Raw genomic sequence first — 15,387 nt, forward strand, 5'->3', positions numbered from 1 at the left:
TTTGGGACATTTAACTTCAGAAAATGGATTACATTTAGATCCAGATTGGCATTTTGTAATTTATTCAGCCAAGAACCAAGTGCCACAGAAAAACACAGAATATTATAATGCTGTATTTGTGGTGTGTAAATTACTCGTGTCTTAAGTAGAAAGGCTAAAAGGTGAACCAATAAAAAAATAATAACTACAAGTCTTTTCAACACATAGATAGTACAGGGCCATGCGCAGTGGCTCATGCCTGCTTTGAGAGGCTGAGGTGAACAGATCATTTGAACTCAGGAGTTTCAGACCAGCCTGGGCAACATGGCAAAACCCAGTCTCTACAAAAAATAGAAAAAATTAGCCAGGTATGGTGGCACATGTTTGTGGTACCAGCTACTCAGGAGACTGAGGTGAAAGGATTGCTTGTAATTGGGAGGCAGAGGTTGCAGTGAGCTAAGATTGTGTCACTGCACTCCAGGCTGGGTGGCAGAGTAAGACCCCATCTAAAAAAAGACGTAGACAGTATAAGAAGGTATAAATAGCAAAACAAAAAGTTAAAAAGAGGATGGAGTCACAGTGTGAAATTTTTATTACTTATCTTTCAGCTTTTGTTTATACAATCAGCATTAAGTTTTTATCAGATTAAAATACTGATTACAAGATATTTCCAAGCATCTGGTAATGTCAAATCATAAAAAAGTATGACACATATACAAAAAATAAACAGCAGGAAATTAAATCATACCACCACAGAATCACCTTCATTAAAAGGAAGACATAAAAAAGGAAAGAAGGAAGATAAAACAAAACAACCAGAAAACAAATAAGAAAATTTTTCTTCTTTATCAATAATAATACTAAGTGTAAATGGTCTAAACTCTCCAATCAAAAGATATGGAATCGTGGAATGAATAAAAACAAAAAGACACAATGATCTGTTGCCTGCAAGAAACACACTCACCTATAAACACACACATAGACTAAAAATAAAGGGATGAAAAAATATCTGCCATGCCAATGGAAACCAAAAAAGAGTAGGAGTAGCTATACCTATATCAGCCAAAATAGATTTCAAGACAAAAACTATAAGAAGAGACAAAGAAGGTCACTATATAATGATAAAGGGGTCAATTTGGTAAGACACTATAACAAGTGTAAATATACATACCCCAGCACTGGAGTACCCAGATGTATAAAGCAATTATTATTAGAGCTAAAGAGGGAGCTAGATTTCAATACAATCATAGTTGGAGACTTCAGCATCACACTTTCAGCGTAGCACAGATAATGTAGACAGAAAACTGACAAAGAAATATTGGAATTAATCTGCACTATACACTAAATGGACCTCATAGATATTTACAGTATATTTCATCCAAGAGTTACAGAATACACATATTTCTCCTCAGCACATGGATCATTCTCAAGGATAGGCCAAATGTTTGGTCACAAAACAAGTCTTAGAACATTCAAAAAACTGAAATAATATCAAGCATCTTCTCTGACAACAGTGGAATAAAACTGGAAATTAATAACGAGAGGAATTTTGGAAACTAAACAAATAAATGGAAATTAAACAATATGCCCCTGAATGACTTATGGGTCAATGAAGGCGTTAGGAAAGAAATTTTAAAATTTCTTGAGGGAGAGAGATGGAGCAAGATTGCTAAATGGGAGATTTCACCAGTTGTCCCCCTGCTGCAAGGATACCAATCTAACAACTGTCTACCAAAAAAAAGACAAAATCACCTTCACTAGAAACAAAAGTTACATGTCTTTCTCTAGCTCATCTTTGAGGCCAGTAACTCGTAGATTTTTCCCATTTGAGGCTATTTTGTAGATCTTGTAGCTTGTAGGCATGTTTTTTTTTATTTTTATTTTTTTTATTTTTTTTTTTGAGACAAGATCTTACTCTATCACCCAGGCTGGAGTGCAATGCTGCTATCATGGCTCACAGCAGTCTCAACTTCCTGGGCTCAAACGATCTTCCTGCCTCAGCTGGGACCATAGATGTGCACCACCATGCCCAGCTAATTTTTGTACTTTTTGTAGAGATGGGGTTTTACTGTGTTGCCCAGGCTGGTCTTAGACTCCTGGGCTCAACCGATCCACTGATCTTGGCCTCCGGAAGTGCTGGGATTACACAGTGCAGTCAGAGAGGAAGGTCAGGTTACCCACAAAGGGAAGCCCATCAGACTAAGCAGATCTCTTGGCAGAAACTCTACATGCCAGAAGAGAGTGGGGGTCAATATTCAACATTCTTAAAGAAAAGAGTTTTCAGCCCAGAATTTCATATCCAGCCAAACTAAGTTTCATAAGTGAAGGAGAAATAAAATCCTTTACAGACAAGCAAATGCTGAGAGATTTTGTCACCACCAGGCCTGCCTTACAAAAGTTCCTGAAGGAAGTACTAAACATGGAAAGAAACAACTGGTACTCGCCACTGCAAAAACATGCCAAATTGTAAAGGACATCGATGCTAGGAAGAAACTGCATCAACTAATGAGCAAAATAACCAGCTAACCTCATAATGACAGGATTAATTTCACATATAACAACATTAACCTTAAATGTCAATGGGCTAAATGCCCCAATTAAAGGACACACACTGACAAATTGGATAAAGATTCAAGACCCATCAGGGTGTTGTATTCAGGAGACCCATCTCACGTTGCAGAGACACACATAGGCTCAAAATAAAGAGATGGAGGAAGGTATACCAAGCAAATGGAAAGCAAAAAAGAGCAAGGGTTGCAATCCTAGTCTCTGATAAAACAGACTTTAAACCAACAAAGATCAAAAGAGACAAAGAAGACCACTACATAATGGTAAAGGGATCAATTCAACAAGAAGAGTTAACAGTCTTAAATATATATGCACCCAATACAGCAGCACCCAGATTCATAAAGCAAGTCCTTAGAGGCCTACAAAGAGACTTAAACTCCCACACATTAATAATGAGAGATTTCAACACCTCACTGTCAATATTAGACAGATCAGTGAGACAGAAGGTTAACAAGGATATCCAGGATGTGAACTCAGCTCTGCACCAAGCACACCTAATAGACATCTACAGAATTCTCCACCCCAAGTCAACAGAATATACATTCTTCTCAGCACCACATCGCACTTATTCCAAAATTGACCACATAGTTGGAAGTAAAGCACTCTCAGCAAATGTAAAAGAAGAGAAATCACAACAAACTGTCTCTCAGACCATGGTGCAATCAAATTAGAACTCAGGATTAAGAAACTCACTCAAAACCACACAACTACATGGAAACTGAACAACCTGCTCCTGAGCGACTACTGGGTACATAACGAAATGAAGGCAGAAATAAAGATGTTCTTTGAAACCAATAAGAACAAACACACAACGTACCAGAATCTCTGGGACACATTTAAAGCAGTGTGTGGAGGGAAATTTATAGCACTAAATGCCCAAAAGAGAATGCAGGAAAGATCTAAAATTGACACCCTAACATCACAATTAAAAGAGCTAGAGAAGCAAGAGCGAACACATTCAAAAGGTAGCAGAAGGCAAGAAATAACTAATTTCAGAGCAGAACTGAAGGAGATAGAGACACAAAAAACCCTTCAAAACATCAATGAATCCAGGAGCTGGTTTTCTGAAAAGATCAACAAAATTGATAGACCACTAGCAAGACTAATAAAGGGGAAAAGAGAGAAGAATCAAATAGACACAATAAAAAATGAAAAAGGGGATAAACCACCAATCCCACAGAAATACAAACTACCGTCAGAGAATACTATAAACACTTCTATGCAAATAAACTAGAATATCTAAAAGAAATGGATAAATTCCTGGACACATACACCCTCCCAAGACTAAACCAGGAAGATGTTGAATCTCTGAATAGACCAATAACATGCTCTGAAATTGAGGCAATAATTAATACTATACCAACCAAAAAAAGTCCAGGACGAGATGGATTCACAGCCGAAGTCTACCAGAGGTACAAAAAGGAGCTAGTTCCATTCCTTCTGAAACTATTCCCATCAATAGAGAAAGAGGAAATCCTCTCTAACTCATTTTAAGAAGCCAGCATCATTCTGATACCAAAGCCTGGCAGAGACACAACAAAAAAAAGAGAGAGAGAATTTTAGACCAGTATCCCTGATGAACATTGAGGCAAAAATCCTCAATAAAATACTGGCAAACCGAATCCAGCAGCACATCAAAAAGCTTATCCACCACGATCAAGTTGGCTTCATCCCTGGGATGCAAGGTTGGTTTGACATATGCAAATCAATAAACATAATCCATCACATAAACAGAATCAGTGACAAAAACCACATGATTATCTCAATAGATGCAGAAAGGCCTTCAACAAAATTCAACAGCCCTTCATACTAAACCTCTCAATAAACTAGATATTGATGGAACGTATCTCAAAATAATAAGAGCTGTTTGTGACAAACCCACAGCCAATACCATACTGAATGGGCAAAAACTGGAAGCATTCACTTTGAAAACTGGCACAAGACAGGGATGCCCTCTCTCACCACTCTTATTCCACATAATGTTAGAAGTTCTGGCCAGGGCAATTAGGCAAGAGAAGGAAATAAAGGATACTCAGTTAGGAAAAAAGGAAGTCAAATTGTCCCTGTTTGCAGATGACATGATTGTATGTTTAGAAAACCCCATTGTCTCAGCCCAAAATCTCCCTAAGCTGATAAGCAACTTCAGCAAAGTCTCAGGATACAAAATCAATGTGCAAAAATCACAAGCGTTCCTATACACCAATAACAGACAAACAGAGAGCCAAATCGTGAGTGAACTCTCATTCACAATTGCTTCAAAGAGAATAAAATACCTAGGAATCCAACTTACAAGGGAGGTGAAGGACCTTTTCAAGGAGAACTACAAACTACTGCTCAACGAAATGAAAGAGGACACAAACAAATGGAAGAACATTCCATGCTTATGGATAGGAAGAATCAATATGATGAAAATGGCCATACTACCCAAGGTAATTTACAGATTCAATGCCATCCCCATCAAGTTACTAATGACTTTCTTTGCAGAATTAGAAAAAACTATTTTAAAGTTCATATGGAACAAAAAAAGAGCCCACATTGCCAAGACAATCCTAAGCAAAAAGAATAAAGCTGGAGGCATCACGCTACCTGACTTCAAACTATACTACAAGGCTACAATAACCAAAACAGCACAGTACTGATACCAAAACAGAGATATAGACCAATGGAACAGAACAGAGGCCTCAGAAATAACACCATACATCTACAACCATCTGATCTTTGACACACCTGACAAAAACAAGAAATGGGGAAAGGATTCCCTATTTAATAAATGGTTCTGGGAAAACTGACTAGCCATATGTAGAAAGCTGAAACTGCATCCCTTCCTTACACCTTATACAGAAATTAATTCAAGATGGATTAAAGACTTAAATATTAGACCTAAAACCATAAAAACCCTAGAAGAAAACCTAGGCAATACCATTCAGGACATAGGCATGTGCAAGGACTGCATGACTAAAACACCAAAAGCAATGGCAACAAAAGCCAAAATAGACAAATGGGATCTAATTAAACTAAAGAGCTTCTGCACCGCAAAAGAAGCTCACATCAGAGTGAACAGGCAACCTACAGGATGAGGGAAAATTTTTGCAATCTTCCCATCTGACAAAGAGCTAATATCCAGAAGCTACAAAGAACTTAAACAAATTTACAAGAAAAAACACAAACAACCCATCAAAAAGTGGGCAAAGGATATGAACAGACACTTCTCAAAAGAAGACATTTATGCAGCCAACAGACACATGAAAAATGTTCATCATCACTGGCCATCAGAGAAATGCAAATCAAAACCACAATGAGATACCATCTTATGCCAGTAAGAATGGTGAAAAAGTCAGGGAACACCAGATGCTGGAGAGGATGTGGAGAAATAGGAACGCTTTTACACTGTTGATGGGAGTGTACACTAGTTCAACCATTGTGGAAGACAGTGTGGCAATTCCTCAAGGATCTGGAACTGGAAATACCATTTGATCCAGTGATCCTGTTACTGGGTGTATACCCAAAGGATTATAAATCAAGCTACTATAAAGACACACACATATGTATGTTTATTGCAGCACTATTCACAATAGCAAAGACTTGGAACCAACCCAAATGTCCATCAATGATAGACTGGATTAAGAAAATGTGGCACATATACACCATGGAATATTATGCAGCCATAAAAAAGGAGGAGTTCATATCCTTTGTAGGGACATGGATGAAGCTGGAAACCATCATTCTCAGCAAACTATCGCAGGAACAGAAAACCAAACACTGCATGTTCTCACTCATAGGTGGGATTTGAACAATGAGGACACTTGGACACAAGAAGGGGCACGTCACACACTGGGGCCTGTCGTGGGGTGGGGGGAGGGGGGAGGGATAGCATTAGGAGGTATACCTAATGTAAATGACGAGTTAATGGGTATAGCACACCAACATGGCACATATATACATATGTAACAAACCTGCGCATTGTGCACATGTACCCTAGAACATAAAGTATAATAAAAAAATAAAAATAAAAAAAGTTAAAAAAAGAAAATGTGGCACATATGCACTGTGGAATACTATGCAGTCATAATCATCCTACCAGGCCAGTATTACCCTGATACCAAAATCAGACAAAGACACATCAAAAAAAGGAAGCTATAGGCCAATATTACTGATAAATACTTTTGCAAAAATCCTCAACAAAATACTAGCAAATCAAAATCAACAACACATTAAAAAGATCATTCCTCATGACCAAGTTCAATTTATCCTAGGGATGTAAGGATGGTTCAAAATATGCAAATCAATCAGTGTGATACATCATATTCCACAGAATGAAAGACAAAAACCATATAATCATTTCAATTGATGCTGTAAAAACATTCAATAAAATTCAACATTCCTTCACGATAAAGACTGTCAAAAAACTGAGTATAGAAGGAACATACCTTAACCTAATACAAGCCATTATGTATAACAAATCCACAGCTAGAATCATATTAAATGAAAGGTGGAAAATTGAAGGCCTTTCCTCTAAGATCAGTAACACAACAAGGTTGCCTACTTTCAGCACTGTTATTCACCGTAGTATTGGAAGCCCTAGCTACAGCAATCAGACAAGAGAAAGAAATAGAAGTCAAATTATCCTTGTTTGCGGATGATACAATCTTATATTTGGAAAAATCTAAAAGACTCCACCAAAGAACTATAGAACTGATAAACAAATTCAGTAAAGTTGCATAACACAAAATTAACATACAAAAAGCAGTAGTAGCCAGGTACAGTGGCTCATGCCTGTAATCTCAGCACTTTGGGAGATAGAGGAGGGTGTCTCACTTGAGCCTAGAAGTTTGAGACCAGCCTAGGCAACTTAGGGAGACTGCATCTTCACAAAAAAGAAATTGTAATTAGCTGAGTGTGGTGACATGTGCCTGTGGTCCCAACTACTTGGCAGGCTGAGGTCATAGGTTGAGACTGCAGTGAGCTATAATCATGCCACTGCACTCCAGCCTGGGAAATATGGCAAGACCCTGTCTCTTAAAAAAAATAATAATAATAAGGTATGGTAGTGCATAACTGTGGTCCCAGCTGCTCAGGACGCTGAGGCAGGAGGATCACTTGAGCCCAAGAAGTCAAAGCAGCAGTGAGCTGTGTTCATACCACTGCACTCCAGACTGGGCAACAGAGCAAGACCCTGTCTCAGAAAAAAAGGGAAACTCTGGACACTCCTACATCTGAGGCCTCTTCAATGGCTGCTGCCAATGACTTTGGCCACAAGGGATGATGTATGAAGGAAACATGGGCCCTGAAATAAAATTGGTCTGAATTTGAACATGTTCTTTACCACTTTTTTTATTACTATGGACAAATTACTCTCATTACTGAGCATTGGTTTCTTAATATATAAACTGAGAGTAATATCCCTCAATTAATAACATTAGGACACAGCAGGATAGGGTTGCCCCTTTCACCCTTTTCATCCCTCCTCTCACTCACTGGATAAGAGTTTCTACACAATAATCAATTGATGCTGTGCTGTGCTGTGTCACTTTGCATCAGCCCATGAGAGGATATTTTGTCTTCAAGATGCCTGCTCTAAAGATATGAAGAGCTTTAGAAAACGATAATTGCTGCCCGTAAGCAAGCACTTGGTGCAGTGGCAGAACAAAGTTGGAATTTTGGGGTTGAGGTAGACAAGGAAAGTGGGCTGCAGACTTAGGGAAGAAGAACACCTTGTTGGCCATGTGAGGGCAACCAGCACTCGCTATAGTTAATGGGAGCAAAACGGTACAGAGATATCTAAATCATGCTGTGGACTGTGAGTATATCCTTGACCAGTCAGTGATTATTCCACTCTCTACTGACTTTAATTGGAGTTCTACATTAAGCTACACACACAAACACACACACAGCTTACCTGGGTAGGGATGAATAAGAAAACTGGTCCTTTTTACAAGGATCTGTGGCTGAAATTCACATCATCTGCAAGGTCCAAAATGGGAATGCACTGATGCTGTAAGTCCATCCAGCCTAGTGGGGCATAGTCTGGGCTAGATAAGGATGATATGAAATAATGGATGCAAAACACCAGCACAGGAAGTGAAATATGGCACTTGTGCAAAAAACTGCCTATTCCTTGTAAAGCCAAAATAGTATGTATTTACATAAAGGACCTGGGTCTTCGAGTCAGACAGACCTGGATATCCTGGGACTGCTCTGATAAGCATAACATGGAGAAAGCAATTTAAAGCTTCATAGAGCTCAGTTCTTTGTCTGTAAATACTTTTTCCTGTGTGAAAATTAAATTAAATAGCAATAGTGCTCGTAACACATTTAACACAATTGCTGGTACTGCAATTTGTGGTGCTAATGACGACGTTAGTGATGATGATTTTCTTCTCTAGGGCACCATGTTCTCTAGAGAATGGTCAATTCTAGAGGCCAAGTCTTACCCTAAAGTTCCATGTCACCCTAAGAAAAAGCATTTGGGATAAAACAGGCTTTTGAGTCCCTCTCAAATCACAGCATTTGAGTAGTTGGTATAGGGACCCGAGTTGGGTTGGGGAAAGAGGTAATTATTTTTATTCCTTTCAGTATGTTCTATCGTCTCTGATATTTCTAAATTATCTACACTTTCCCCACGACATTCCCTTTTTAATTTGTAAATATAACTTTTTCTGATTATAATGTAACATATATTCACTGCAGAAAAAGTATTACATGTTTCAAATGATCAATTACAAATTGAAACTATCCCATGATCCTTACAGCAGAGATACGTGGTTTCATTTCCTTCTAGTCAGTTATATATGTTCCTGCTGCTGCCCCATTACTGGACCTGTGCCATTCTCTGTCTCTCTCTCTCTCTCCCCCCCCACAGCCCCCAAAGTTATGACCACAAACCTCAGTGGCCCACAGCCCTGCACTCTCCAGATGTCATCTCCCAGGTCGATTCACTCTTACAATTCCTCAGGAGACTATTTCTCACTTTATTCTCTGTCCTCACATCCCTCCACTCCTTCCACACTCCCTACTTTTAGGTTATACACTTATTTCTCTTTCACTCAGAAAAAAAAGGAGGACCCAGGTGAGAACTGCATCACCATCCCATTACTATCCCCAAATCTGCACTTGTATCCTCAGCCTTCCCACCAGCGATGATGGATGATCCCTGCTCCTAAGACCACCCCTGCACTCAGGCATAAGATCAATCCTTCCTTCCCCTATATCATCAATTTCCACTCTCTACTGGCCCATCATTCCTACATGCAGACATGCTATAATATCTCCAAAGCAAAACAAAACAAAACTGGACTAAACAAATCAAAACAAAATCTTCCCATCGAAATTTACCACCTGATCTCTGATCCCATGTCTCCCTGCAACTACTGCCCTATACTATGGCACTCTTTATAGGACAATTTCTGAGTCTATTCCTCATGTAGTCTTTTGAAACATTGCATTTTTTGTTGTTTGTTTGTTTGTTTGTTTGAGATGGGGTCTCCTTGTGTTGCCCAGGCTGGTCTTGAACTCCTGGGCTCAAGCGATTCTCTTCCCTAAGCCTCCAAAGCACTAGGATTACAGGCTTGAGCCACCACACTTGGCCTGATAGTACAATGTTCTTACACTTTTTCTTTCTTTTTTGCAATCATTATTCCATTTTGTTATGACTTTTATCTTCCAAATTATCTAATGAATTACTCATTTCTATTATTCTGTAATCATATTTGTAATTTCTGAGCTTGTTCTTGTGTATAATTTTTACAGAAATGGGTTCCTATTTCATAAATACCACTTATTTTCTTACATCCTTTATATGTTATTGATAATAGTAATAGGGGACCTGTTGGGTCTCCTTATTATCCCCTTTCATGATATTATGAAATTTTCTCTCAGAATTCATAAATGTAGTGGTTTCATATTTATCTTGATAATTTTTGCTAAATGTCCATCTCTCTCATGACAGTGCAAGCTCCATATTATCAAGATCTTACTTTAGCTCTTCTTCTGTCTTCAATGTCTAGCTGATATCTTGATTCACCTTGAAATATACACCGGATAATGGACTTCAGTGTGGTGTAGGCAGTGAAGTCACACGGACCATTGTGTCCTCCTGAGCTCTGAGCCTAGTGGCTGCCTGTCATAAAATGTTCTGGGACATTGAAATGGTTCACTTTCATGGGGTGCAGAGTCACACTCACCTACCTTATGGACAGAGCATCAACAAAGATGAGTCAATGAGGTGTCTGAGAGAAAATCTCCTGGCTTCAATCCAGCTTCACCACCTCCTCAACCTCTCTGAGTCTCCCTTTCCCTGCCAGTGCAAAAAAGTCACATAGTAGATTCCTCATGGGTTTTCTCTGGTGATTAAATAATATATTCTCTATGTATTATACACCTTATTACTGACTGAGACATATTCAGTGTCCACTATTCATAGCTAACATCATATTGATTATACTGTTTAGGTTGTTTTCATTATTTTGTTTTATAAACAATAATTAAAGGAATATTCTTGTTTTATATTTTTGAAAACTTGTGATTTTTTTCTTAGGATACATTTTTAGAAGAGAAAGTTTTTGCATCAACATGATTTTCTTGAGACATTTTCCAAAAATGCTCTTTAGACATTAGGGTGTTTTTCCTTTGAGACAGGGTCTCACTCTGTTGCTCAGGTTGGAGTGCAGAGGTGTGATCACAGCTCACTGCAGCCTTGACCTCCCTGGTTCAGGTGATCCTCGTGGGACTACAGGAGGGTGTCACCATGCTCAGCTAATTTGTTTTGTATTTTTTGTAGAGATGGGGTTTTGCCATGTTGCCCTGGCTGGTCTGAAACTCCTGGACTCAAGCAATCTGCCCGCCTCGGCTTCCCAAAGTGCTGGGATTACAGGCATTAAGCCAACATGCCTGACTCTTTAGAAATTGTATGCCAGTATTTAATCCCATCAACTTTTATGACAGTCAATTTCTCCTATTCTCCATTCAATATTATTATCATTGACTTTCATCTTTGCCAAGCTAAGATATATTAAACTTCTCTCCCATTTTCTAATTCACATTTTAATTTTGTTGACATTTACTTATTACTATTATATTTGTTTGACACTTGGCATTTTCTATTCCAAATTATGCTCTAATATTCATTAATCCTTTTCCAAATGGGATGTAGATTTTTTAAATATTGAATTTAGGAAAGAAAACAAGAAGTCTCTGATACCTAGGAACTGATCTGACACTTATAGATGGGCCTCTGTGTTATATGAAACTGGCCCAATGTTCATTGTTAAGTCATGTTATTCTCCTATTGGACCTCAATCACCACAAAACACCAACATTAGAAAGTTCACTCTGAGATGATGATAAAGTGAGGAAAAACAAGAACACTTCATAATTTTGTCTAAGCACTCTTTCCACTAATATCAGGGACTGATGCTTGTCTACCAGTTATAGCTTTATTCAGCTCTAGTTTTATTCAGCTCTATTTTATTTATACAGTTTTATTCACCCTCCCTAGAGCTAAGATTTATTGAGACACTCAATTACAGAATTGCCCCTGCTTCCTGACGAGTACCCAATCTAGTGTGAAGCCCACTTCCTTACCCTGCCCAGGATCACCCAACCAAAGCTCAAATCCTTTAAGAGTTTCTTTCTAACACCCTCTTACTGAAACACCACATGGCTCACAGCACCCATTCTTGCACTCAGCAACAAGTAACAAACCCAACTTCGTCACCGACTAGGGTATGTTCCTAGTGGACTTCGGAAGAAGGCTGTGAACTCATTATTATTTTGTCTATAAACTTTTTTATGTGTCTTTGAGGTTGATTATGAGGAAGTATTTGTATATATCTGTGTTTGTGGTTACCAAAGAGAAGTTTTTTAATTTACATGTACTTAAAACTACCCTCATATTTCTTTATGGCATTCATTTTAGGTTATGCTTAGAGAATCCTTCTTCACTGCCCAATTGTAGACACTTCATGTATAGTTCCAGCTAGGTTGTGACAATGAGGAAAGAGGAGTCCAAGGGTGAAGAAAACAAAATTGTTGGAATACAAGGGGAGGAGAAGCAGCAAGTAAAAAATTCTAAGGTTTAAATCTCTTGTTCTATAATTTTAAAAGTTTGTCTACAGAGCCTTCAGGATACTTGACATATGTCATATTCAATAGTTTGTCTTGGGGAAAATGGATACTTATCTGTCTCCTTGTATTCATCTGGTTAAAGCAAACAATAACACCAGAATCCCAGTGCAATATAGACAATGATTAGCCCTGGCAATGGGCATTTTCGAACACTTAAAATGTTGACGTGATAAATCATGTTTCAGTTAATGTCTGTACACTCCACTTGTACTTACACATATTAATTAGACTTTCTTGGGCTTGCTGTGTTTTAAGAACGTATCTAAGGCCCATGTGGACAAATCTGTGGCTTCCCAATGAAGATAATTTAATATATATTCAATCTGACAGTCCTACCGTATGTTTTGGGGAAGATTGAAAACTATGAGCACTCTAGATATGCACTGTTAAATATGGTAACTACTGGGCACACATAGTGTAATACAAATCCATTCAATGGGCAAGATAGACCAAACTATTTTAATATAACAGAATACAAATATTCAATGATAGGGTTTCAGATTGTATCTAACCTTTAAGAAATAATCACTTGCTAGGACTTCCAGGACTATGTTGAATAGAAGTGGTGAAAATGGGTGTCCTTGTCTTGTTCCAGTTCTCAGGGGGAATGCTTCCATCTTTTCTCTGTGTAGTATAATGTTGGCTGTGGGTTTGTCATAGATGCTTTTATTACTTTAAGATATGTCCCTTCTATGCCGATTTTGCAGAGGGTTTTAATCATAAAGCGATGCTGGATTTTATCGAATGCTTTTTCTGCATTTTATTGAAATGATTATATGATTTTTGCTTTTAATTCTGTTTATGTGGTGTATCACATTTATTGACTTGCATATGTTAAACCATCCCTGCATCTCTGGTAGGAAACCCACTTAATCGTGGTAGATTATCTTTTAAATATGCTGTTGGATTTAGTTAGCTAGTATTTTGTTGAGGATTTTTGCATCTATGTCATCAGGGATATTGGTCTAGCCAGAGCAATCAGACAAGAGAAAGAATTAAAGGGCATCCAAATCAGTAAAGAGGAAGTCAAACTGTCATCATTTGCCAATGATACAATTGTGTACCTAGAAACCCTAAAGATTCATCCAAATGACTCCTAGATCCAATAAATGAATTCAGTCAAATTCACACAAAATCAATGTAGACAAATCAGTAGCTCTGCTATATACCAACAGTGACCAAGCTGAGAATCAAATCAAGAACTCAATCCCTTTTACAATAGCTGCAAAACCAAAAATAAAATACTTAGGAATATACCAAACCAAAAACGTGAAAGATCTCACAAGGAAAACTATAAAACACTGCTGAAAGAAATCATAGATGACACAGTCAAATGGAAACACATCCCATGCTCATGGATGGGTAAAATCAATATAATGAAAGTGACCATACTGCCAAAAGCAGTCTATAAATTCAATGCAATTCCCATTAAAATAACATCATCGTTCTTCACAGAACTAGAAAAAGCAAACGAAAAATTCATATGGAATCAAAAAGATCCTGCATAGCGAAAGCAAGACTAACCAAAAAGAACAAATCTGAGGCATCACATTACCTGACTTCAAACTATACTACAAGGCTATAGTCAGCCAAACAGCGTAATACTAGTACAAAAATAGACACACAGACTAACGGAACAGAATAGAGAACCAATAAATGAAGCTAAATACTTACAGCCAACTGCTTTTCAACAAAGCAAACAAAAAACATAAAGTGGGGAAAGAACATCCTATTCAACAAATGTTGCTGGGATAATTGCCTAGCCACATGTGGAAGAATCCTCATCTCTCACCTTACACAGAAATCAAATCAAGATGGATCAAAGACTTAAATCTAAGACCTGGTACCATAAAAATTCTAGAAGATAACATCAGAAAAACTCCATTAGACATTGGCTTAGGCAAAGAGTTCATGACCAACAACCCAAAAGCAAATGCAACAAAAACAAAAATAAATAGATGAGACTTAATTACAAACTAAAAAGCTTCTACACAGAAAATGAAATAATCAGCAGAGTAAACAGACAACTCACCAAGTAGGAGAAAATATTCATAAACTATGCATCTGACAAAGACTGATATCCACAAGGAACTCAAACAAATCAGCAGGAAAAAAAACAAATAATCCCATCAAAAAGCAGGCTAAGGACATGAACAGATGATCTCAAAAGAAGATATACAAATGGCCAACAAACATGAAAAATGCTCAACATCACTAATTATCAAGGAAATGTAAATCAAAACCACTATGAGAAACCACCTTATTCCTGCAAGAATGGTCATAATCAAAACGTAAAAAAAAATAGATGTTGGCATGGATGTGGTGAAAAGGAAACAATTTTATGTTTCTGGTGAAAATATAAACTAGCACAACCACTATGGGAAACAGCACAGAGATTAGATTCCTTAATGAACTAAAAGTAGATCTACTATTTGATCCAGCAACCCCACTCCTGTGTATGTAGCCAGAGGAAAAGAAGTCATTATATGAAAAAGATACTTGCACACGCATGTATATACCAGCACAATTTGCAACTGCAAAAATATAGAACCAGCCTAACTGCCCATCGATCAATGAGCAGATAAAGAAAAAGTGATATGAGATAAAGTAAATGAGGGAGATAAAGAAAAAGTGTTTTGTACACACACACACACACACACACACACACACACACACACACCATGGAATACTACTGAGCCATAAAAAGGAATGAAATAA

The sequence above is a fragment of the Piliocolobus tephrosceles genome, chromosome 5 (genome assembly GCF_002776525.5).
Source record: "Piliocolobus tephrosceles isolate RC106 chromosome 5, ASM277652v3, whole genome shotgun sequence".
NCBI classification, from domain to species: domain Eukaryota; kingdom Metazoa; phylum Chordata; class Mammalia; order Primates; family Cercopithecidae; genus Piliocolobus; species Piliocolobus tephrosceles.